Source organism: Apium graveolens, chromosome 9 (genome assembly GCF_009905375.1).
Source record: "Apium graveolens cultivar Ventura chromosome 9, ASM990537v1, whole genome shotgun sequence".
Classification (NCBI taxonomy): Eukaryota; Viridiplantae; Streptophyta; class Magnoliopsida; order Apiales; family Apiaceae; genus Apium; species Apium graveolens.
Window position 1 is genome coordinate 114,226,375 of NC_133655.1, and position 10,267 is coordinate 114,236,641.

Consider the following 10,267-nt stretch of genomic DNA (forward strand, 5'->3'; position numbering starts at 1 on the left):
AATGATTATTAATTGGATATTCATTTGAGGATGTATGACTCCGTTTATTTTAATTAATGAATATTATTTATAATATTCATTCGAGGTATTATGACTCCGCTTATTATTTAATAATATTCTTTATTTTATTAAAAAATAATATTTCGATAATCAAACTTATTTTCGATTATTCAAATAAAGATAGTACTTTCGTATAAGTATATCTTTGGTTATTTAATATTCATTTCAAGTATGAGTTTTAAAACTTCTACTTCGATTATTTTTATAAGGATTATCTTTATGAGAATATTATTTAAATAATAATATTCAGATATTTTCTAATATATTGGGACTGATTTACTTTATTAAATCAGCATTAGTCCAAACACTCTTTAAAGTGTTTTCGAGTCTTTAAAATGATTTTTAAAAGTTAGAGCGGATCCCAAAACTCATTTTTATATATTTAAGATCTTCCTTTTTTAAAGGGGATTTAAATACTCACTCAAAACCAGAGGGATCCGGCTCTGTGGTGTATTTTATATTCGCTACAAGGTTGCGGTTTTGGTAAATGACTTGATTACTTACCCAACGTTCAGGAAGTAAGTCCATCTATCGAGTCGGCATAAGCAACATGGGCTCAGTGGGCGTCCATGATAGTGTAAGTGGCTCAGTGGGAGTCCATCAAATGCGTAAGTGGCTGAGTGGTAGTCCAGCATAAGGTCTTATTGCGACCAGGTTGATGACCAGTGGGGAATTCATCCATCTACTAGTAGAAAAGGTTACTTATTGGTATCTTTTCCTGATCAGCAAGATATCGGGTTTATGCCACAATTCTTTTCCCTTCCAAAAATTCATTGGATGTTACAAACTCTGTTCATACTTTACATGACAGAGGTTTTCAGGAACTGTAGAAAGAAGATATATATGTGGATATATATATCGGAACTTAATGAAGTATATCACAACTTCAAATACTTCAAAGATTTAATCTATTCAAATCTTGTCTCGTAGTCTCATCTATCTGATGAACTGTTGAAAGCTCATTATACTTTGAACAGTGGTAGTTCAAGTAGCTTTATAAATGATATAAGTATAGTGAAGTATTTGGTAACTTCATCCCTTGTTTTTGCTTATATCCATTAAGTAATTATCTTACACTTGATAAAGGATTCTAGTAAGTTATCCATTTAGATACTTGCATTATTGTTTATACTATATATTATCTTGCGAGCTGTAATGCTCACTCTTGCTTTATTTCTTCATCACACAACAACAGTTAGGAAAGATGGCCAGACTCCAGCAGACCCAGCGCAAGAGCGTGGGAAGCGCCCCGCGCCTTCCCGTTGAGATCATAGCTGCTATAGCTGCAGAGGTAGATCTATTTGTAGATCAGACCTTCTACTTTTGGGAATCAATTATGTATAATTATAACTTGTGGCAGATAATGGCAATTAATTGTAAACTTATCAAGTAATCATTTTTGGGTTGTAATAACTTTTAAATTGTGGATTCAAAGACTTGTACTTATTTCAATTTCATCTCTGAGACTATAACGGGTTGTGGTGTGTGTTAGTGTGGGGTCACAACATGAGGTTATTTATTGTTAATTAAGTGAAGTGATATTGTGGAAAGAAAGACCGTGACGACCCGGATCCCTGACCCCGGATCTGGGGGTGTTACAATGTGTCTTGAGCATCCACTGTCCAGGACTAGAGAATTCTTTCTCTTACCCTACAATCAGATTTAACAATTAATTAGTGTTTTTAAGGACCCGGACTTGATTTGATCATTTGTCCTTTTTAAGTTTGTTAACATTTGCAGCAGAAGACTTTGAATCAGAGTTTATGCTAACATTCTTAATATCATAGTTTACACATGCAGAATCTACTTTTGATTTATTTAAAGAGGGTTTCAGTTGATAATGGTCATAATACAAACTATGATACTCTTTACATGTGTAAATTGAATGACAAACACTACCACAATGAAAACATGAATGCTGTGATTTATATCTAACTGTTCTATTCCTAAACTCTGACTTAGGAGGAATAGTATTTATCCCTTTATTCTTCCTGCAAGAAATAGCAAGAACTACCACAGTTAAAACAGACTTTTCTTGGTGCATTAGGGATGGGTTTATATTTGTTCTCCTTATTAACACCTTCATTTCCATTCATATTCTTTCTAGGCTGTTTTTCCTTGTTTTTCATTTTAACATCCTTCAGCTTTTGCTTAGACTGCTTCTGAATCATTAAACCAACATTTACTGATTTTATGTAAACTGGTTCACACTTATCAGTTTTTAAATTTGACTTAAATGTTGATGTTGACCCTTTTTCATTAACTAAATTAACAACATTAGCACTTAAATTAAACTTAATAGGTCTTAACTGAGACTGGTTCAGTTTTACCTTAACATCAGTATTTATTGTTTAGCTTTCTGACTTTTCTTTTCATCTTTCTTATCAGAGTTAGTCTTATCAGTATATCCTAATCATGATCCCCAACAGTCATTTTCTATTAAACCCGAGTTGTTTTTCCTGAACTAATCCAAAGCTTAATTACTGCTCTTTTTTTCGTTAGTTCTTTTTCTAGGTAATCATGCTTTTCTAACAGTTTTTCTTTAACATAAATAGCATTATCTCTTTCCTTTTGAATTTCTAGCATGAAAATCAACTCAAATTCTAGGTGATCATTTCTTTTCTTAAGATCAAGATTTTCATTCTTAATCCTAGCATTTTTAAGTGTTTGATCCCTGTAACTCACATGCAGAGATTTAAGAAAGAGTCTCAATTCAAAAATATCATTGGTATCAAAAGCAAGTATAGTCTAAGGTACCTTTATTTCAAAATTGTTGGCCTCAGTATCAGCATTTTCCATAAGAGCATAGTTGACTTCATCATATGATTCTGATGTATCATTTCAGTTCTTTTTTTTGGTGATCAAAGCTTGTTTCCTTTCAGCCCTAGGCTTTCTGCAGTCAGCTGCAAAGTGTCCTACTCCATCACAATTGTAGCACTTCTCCTTTGACTTGTCAAACTCTCCAGATTTTGAATCCTTCACATCTGAGTTTCTATTGTATTTCTCTTATCAGAGTTTGAGGAACTAGAACCTTTTCTGGAAAATCTCTTATTCTTGTTCTTGAAGTTTTTGTAAACCATCTTCTTGAAGCTTTTAACCAACAGAGCTGCCATTTGCTCAATATCTTCATTGTTATCATTATCACTTTCAGTGTCTGATTCACTATCAGAGTTTGATTCATCATCAGAGTTTGATGACTCAGTATCAGACTTTATAATCATAACATTTCCTTCGGAGTGGCTTTTTCTCCTGGCTTTCCCCTTTGGCATCTCTTCAACTTTGAGAGCAACCTGTCTTGCTCTTGGTCCTTTCCTCTTGCTCCTTTGCTCCATCTCTAGTTCATGAGTTTTCAGCATGCCATATATCTCATCTAGAGATGTATCATAAAATTCATAATTATCCCTAATTGATGCGACTTTCAAGTCCCACTTTTCTGGGAGAACAAGAAGGAACTTCAAGTTAGAGTCTTCGTGATCATATTCTTTATCAACCAGAGACAAAACATTCATCAGTTTCTGAAATTTATCATAGATTTCAGTCAAGGACTCATCAGATTTTGAGTTAAAGTGCTCATACTCCTGAGTTAGTATAGTCCTTTTATTTTTCTTAATAGAAGTGGTTCCTTGACACTTGACTTCCAGAGTATCCCAAATCTCTTTGGCAGTTTTGCATCCAATGACTCTATTGGACATGACACTGTCAAGGATGCTATGCAGAATATGTCTCATTTTTGCATCTTTCATAATGGATGAAAAATCTTCAGGAGAATAGTCCTTTTTGTCTTTATCAACCATCTTTTCTTTTTCGCCAGCAACAACAACAGCTAGCTTCATTGGTCTATGAGGACCATCATAAATCCTGCTCAGATATTCAGGATCTATTGCTTCTAGACACATGGTCATCTTCACCTTCCATATTGGATATTCATGAATCTTCAGGATGGGTACCTTGATAGCCTTATATCTGCTCATATTATGACTAATAAGTTGATTAGCTGTGGAGGAGGTGGGGGATTCTGTTGAGGTTCTTTATCTGACATTATGAAATTAATTTTAGATCTTAAACTATTTATACATCAACAGAAAATCTGATACCAATTGTTAGGTCCTTAATATAACTGTAGAGGGGGGTGAATACAGTTTATGCAGAATATCGATTCAAACACTCAACAGGATAAACAGTTTTGTATTGAATGATATAACTGATTACAAACTAATCTCTCAAAGGATGAACATATATCCTTGAGAGATGCTAGGTTACACAAAGGATATATCAGTACGCGACATATAAAGTTTTAACCTAATATTTGCTTATATACTACACAGCTACATGTTGACGGAGGAATTTGGGAACAACAAAACTTGAGGTTAGTAGCCGGAAACAAGATCTGTGATGGCGGTTCTTTATTGGAAACGTGAGCAGTAGTCGGTGGATCCGATGAACAGTACTCGTCGGAAAAGATGAACAGTGTTTGTTGATTATTGGGGGCTGAGATTGTTTAGGGTTAGTGGTGGCTCCTTTGTGCTCTCGCTCCTGACCCCTTACAATGTGCCTACGTACCCCTATTTATAGGGGATCAAGCCCACGTAGTTCTTGGGGAACAAGAAACCTAATCGGCTTAGATTTCTTATCCCGAGGCCCAATAGGAAACCTACTGGAAACCGTCTTCTACTAGCTTTAGGAATGTCCGCCGATGAGGCCCAACCACAAAGGCCCAAGGCTCGTTCGCGGCTTCGAGACTTCACGGATAAGGCATCTCCCTGGCCAAGGATAACCCTCCGCTACCAGCTGTTTCTCTAGTCTGTGGACGCAGGTATAGCCGTGGTTCACCCCAAATGTTGGACGCATCCTTGTCCCCCGATAAGGAGCCCCTACCAGATTGCAGGACAAGTGATCCCAAGCTTTTGGGTGCAAAGTGCAGGATACTTCGAAGTCTCCCAACGAGGACACCCGTTGACTACAGAGACAGAGCTCCCAAAGCACACACCAGATTTCACCCCACATCCCCAATGAGGACACCCATTGACTACAGGAGGAGGCCTTCAGTCCAGGCATACCCCTGGAGGTCTCTGACCACAGACACCGCCTTTCCTGTAAATATGCTACATGAAGGAGTTCCTCAATAGAGTACCTGCATCAAGTAGGTTAGTAATAATAATCTCCATCTTCCTTGAGCCATCTAGAGAATCCACCTAATCAGCACATAAAAGCTATACTTATGTCCAAGTAGAAATTCAAGGCGCGCCCTAACATCTCTGTATGTTGGCGCCGCCCTGTATCACCAGCTTTTGGTTTCTTATACCATTTTACATCATAGGGCGCGCCCTAAACTATTCATCTTTGGGGCTGACTTTAATTCTGCCCAAGCCACAGTATGGACATGTCGAAGTAATCATGTCCAAATGATCCACCCAAGGAGCCTTCCTTACCTAGGGCGCGCCCTAAGGCTCACTATAGGACAGACTCCAATTAAGCCACTCATCTATCTTTTTTCAACGATTGGACGCGCCTCGTCATGTTCAAGGGCGCGCCTTTAAGGCAAAACGGTCACGGGACACTCAACTGTTTAACCAATGCAGCGCGTTCTTAGGGCGTGCCATCTATTTATGGAAAGTTAATCTTATCTTTTCCTAGTTTTTAGGCGTTTCTCCTTCAATTTTACCTATTTTATCGATCTTAATCTGAATATTGTTTATACCAACATTTGGGCATAACAACTACCCCCCAAATTCCATATGTCATTTGAGAATGGGATTGGAATTTCTCTTTATCTTTAACAAAATCTGTATAAACAATTCCCTAGTACTACTTACTGGGGCGCGCCCTCAACAGGGCTTGATCTGTTCAGAGTTCCCATTTTCGCGCATCCCAAATATCACATTTATAAGGCGCACCTTAAAAAGGGTGTGCATTCCTAAAGTTTCGGATTTTGCATTTTTGAGGATTTCTAGTTACTGAGTTAATTTATACAAGGCACGTCTTCAAGAGGGCACGTCCTTCAATTTGAATTATTTTTAAAACGGTTCCCCTGTTTATTCGGAAATCGTGCCTGACGTGATTGGTGTGATTTATTTTAACAGCTGTCAATTTCACCTATAAATACAAGTCACCGTCAGTCATTTTCATTTTTACTTTCACTTTCACTTTCCCCTTCCTTTTCATTTTCTCTTTCTTCACCAAAGACTTCAACTCCGGCGACGAACTCTTGCTCAGAATCGGCCTTCTCCGTCACCGTATTCTCGATTTCTTCCAGTCAACGTCTTCTCCATTTGAAAAGGTATATAAATTTTCTTTCTTCTCGGGATTTCATCACACAAATAATACTGCATGCTACATTGTCTCTTCAACTTCCTTAATTGTTCTTGATGATAAACACAAAACGATATATGTATCTGTGTATGTATATCTTGTACTTTCAAATTTTGTTGCTCTAGATCTGAAATCATGGGGTCTAGCTTTTAATTTTATGTTTCTAGGAATCCCAACCATTTTATCCTCAAAATTAAAAATATACGTCCCATGATAAGGCGCGCCTTTTTATCGATACGAGGCGCGTTCCTTTTACTTTAAGCCACGCCAATGTCATCCAATCTTCCAGTCTTCTTTAGATTTTAGGACAGAATAGGGCGCGCCTTCATAGTGTATGACTCGCCTCACCCTTCCTTTAAGTCTATCCCTACCTTTTCTGTTTCCTTCATATTTTTGTATCTCGTTCTTTCGTATTGGGCGCGCCCTCAACATTTTTGGTTTTCTTGGCAGCTGGAAGACGAGGGCGCGTCTTCTCCTTTTCACCCCTTCAAGGATTTCCTTACCAACTTGGGAATCTATTCTCCTCCAAACGCTTACTTGGACCTCCAGCTTCCAAACGCTCACCATACTCCCGAATTCCTGAACCGGGTGGCGCGCCTTCTTCAAGACTCCAAAAAGGGTTCCTTAATGGCAGATTTTTCAGATAGCTCGTCCACGGACAACATTCCCTTTTCTCGTAGACACGGAAAACAAAAATTAGTCCAAAAAGAGAGGTCTCCAGCCCCAACTAGTACAGAGCTAGACGATGATGATTGGTTTGAGAGCTTAATTGCCGACAGGTATAGGGGTGTTGAAAGGGGGGTTAATGTAGACGCTGGGCCTTCCAAGGTTTTTTACAAGGCTGTTTCCCCAAGCCTATCTCCTCAGCGACCAAAGGGCGCGCCTACCTCTCCTACTCACGAGGGCGCGCCTGAAGCAAATGTATCACCACTCCGTGATGAAGAAAACTTCTTTGATGAAGACTCATTTCAATTTTCCACCTCTCCTGAGCCTTCTCCAATTCCCTTCCAACATTGGGAAGTTTCTGACAGCGAATTGGATTTTGATTGGGACGAATTCGAATCGTGTAATGAAGCTGTGAAGAAACATTTCAGGAAGGAACATGGGAAGCTTTTCTGTGTGGGCCTGTCTTCGGCTTGTTCAGACGAACAACTAGGATGGCTCATGGAGTTTTATGACATGGAAGGCATATGGGCGCGCCCTTTGAGCATGATGCGGCCCCATATCTTCAATTATGGGAGAAACTTTAAAATTCCCAGAATGGTGACCAGCCCCAAACTGGTGTCTTTAGGTATAGGCACGCCATTACATCCCTTCCTTAGGGAAGTGATAGAATTCTACGATGTAGCTCCACTCCAACTTTCTCCCAACAGCTACAAGTTCGTCCTGGCCTTGTTCATCCTCTATACGGACTTGGGTTTTCCCCAACCGTCCATGGCCGAAGTTGCTTATTTTTTCAATCTAAGAAAGTCTGACCATGGGTACTATTATTTGGTGGTGGATAAGCAGCATAACAAGAAGGGTTTCTCCTCTGGCAAGCTTAGCCACGAGAAAGGTTGGAAAGAGAACTTTTTTTACCTGTATGACGTTCCCAGGATAAGGATAAGATTCAACAAGTCACCAAGTAAGGACGCGCCTTTTTATCTTTTCCCTTATGTTATTTTTACATTTTTTCTTTCTTTTCTCATTCTTATACTTTTCCAGACAGACCATCTTCAAAACTCCTTAAAGGCGAGCCCAAAAAACGAGCTGAAGCCCTCCTTAGAGTGGCTTCTGACATGTGGAACTTAAAATCCTTAGTTACTCGATCCAACTTGATGCGAGTAGGGATTCTTTCTGACCAAGTAGGAGTGAAGTGCAAATACGTAAAATTTAGGAAAGGTGCTCCTGTTTCTCGTGTTATCGACTTAGGTAGCGAAGAAGCTGAAGAAGAAGAAGAAGAAACAGAGGACGGTTCTTTACAAGGCCCGGATCCTTCAGGTTAACTAACCGTAGGATATAGAGGCGCGCCCTTATCCTATTGGCGCGTCCTTTTCTTCTGTCATCTTCAATAATCACAATAGATGTAAATTTTTGTTTATTTAAGCTCCACCTTCCAGGGCGCGCCCTTTGCATCTTAGGCATAACATTTTATACATGTTTGTCAATATTATTATTATTATTATTTTTTTTTATTTTTTACCCACATTCTTTGCCCTGCTCAATATACTTAACTGCCATGCTTAACTAATATATCCCATGTTTTGTGCAGAAATGGCCCCTCCAAGAATCCCTAAATCCTTTGGGGCGCGCCCTGGTGATAAGCCTAGGCCGAAGTCGAAGAAAGATGTTCCTGCAGCACAGACATCCGTCCCCACTTCAGCTCCCATTCCTCAAACAACACCTGTTCAAAAACGGCCCGTAATTGACCTTACAGACAAATAGGGCGCGCCCAAGAGACATAGAACAGAGGGCGCGCCTTCTGGTTCTTCTACTGCTTTCAGCGCTCTTGGCCCCATGGGTGCCCTTCATGTTTCAGATGAAGAAGTGGAACAGTGGCAGGCTATGGATTTGGGAGATGCTGCCCGTGCTTCTATAAAAGCTTCTTGCCAACTGTTCATCCACTCCACCCAAGTGGTGGACAAATTACTTGAGGAGAAGGCGCGCCTAGAGAGGCTGCAGGGTGATAACAACATTCTGAAGAATACCCTCACAGACAAACACTTCTTGCATGCCAAAGACATCAAAGCTAAGGATTCTGAGATCTCTTTCCTCAAGGATGAGGTGGCTAATCTCACTTCTCAATTAGAGATTGCCAACAAAAAAGCTACCTCTCTCCATACTGAGCTTGTTGGTGCCAAACTGAGGATAGAGTACCTCGAAGAGCAACAGAAAACAGGCTGGCCTGATGAGAAGAGGGAAATGACTGATGAAGCATTTGCCAATGGTTTTCATTTTTATAGGGTGGGCTTTGTGGCCAATGATCCTGACTATTCCTTTGAGAAATTTGGGGAGGAGACTGTTGCTGAGATGGTGGAATTCAAAAAAGAGCATGCTGCTGAAATCAAGGCAAGGAGGATAGAGCTTGGATTAGAAGAAGAAGAAGAAGAGAGGGAGGGCGCGCCTCAAGAGGAATTCTCCAAGGACGCGCCTGAAGTTGATCCAACTGTCCCCCTCTAATCTATTCCTCCAACAGACCAGTCCCAAGGCGCGCCTTAATCATTTATAGTCTTTAAATTTCAGATACTTATGAGGAGCCAGCCCTCTTTTGATGTTGTGCAAAGTTGTATGACTTGTTTTGTTGCTACTTTTCCTTTTTGCATCGTGACTTTCTGCATGGCTTAATATCTTTTTTATAAAAACTTTGTTAAGGCACTTCGATTTTTCACTTGGCCTTTTTACGTTCCCATGGATTTTGTGACTATAGGGTGCGCCTTATTTCTTAAATTTGCAAATAACACCTATTTGTAATCCCTTTGCGATATTTTACTCAAGTATTAGTCCACGGGCGCGCCTTAACCTAGGGAGCTTAGCTTATTTTGATGGCCATGAACACTTATTCCTTTCACCCTCGTACACTGTATTTAATCTTGATTATGAATCAACAATTACTAGACAGGGCGCGCCTCAATATAGGGCACGCCTCGGATGTTTTTCAAATGAGTAATTTCATGTTAAGCAGATAAAACAATTTGAAGTAACTTTTCCTTTTGATTGATAATGCGCTCTAGTGTTCAAATTACACCGGTCCCATGGCTACTATGCTCTATGGGGAAGTTATTTGAAAAAAATTTTCTTCCTTCTGCTAGTTCCAGGGTTCGCAGTCACATGTACTACCCCCCTAGGCTAGAAGAAATTTATTTGCTACTAGCCTATTACATGAGAATCAAATAAGAAAATAAGGGGGCACAGCCACACC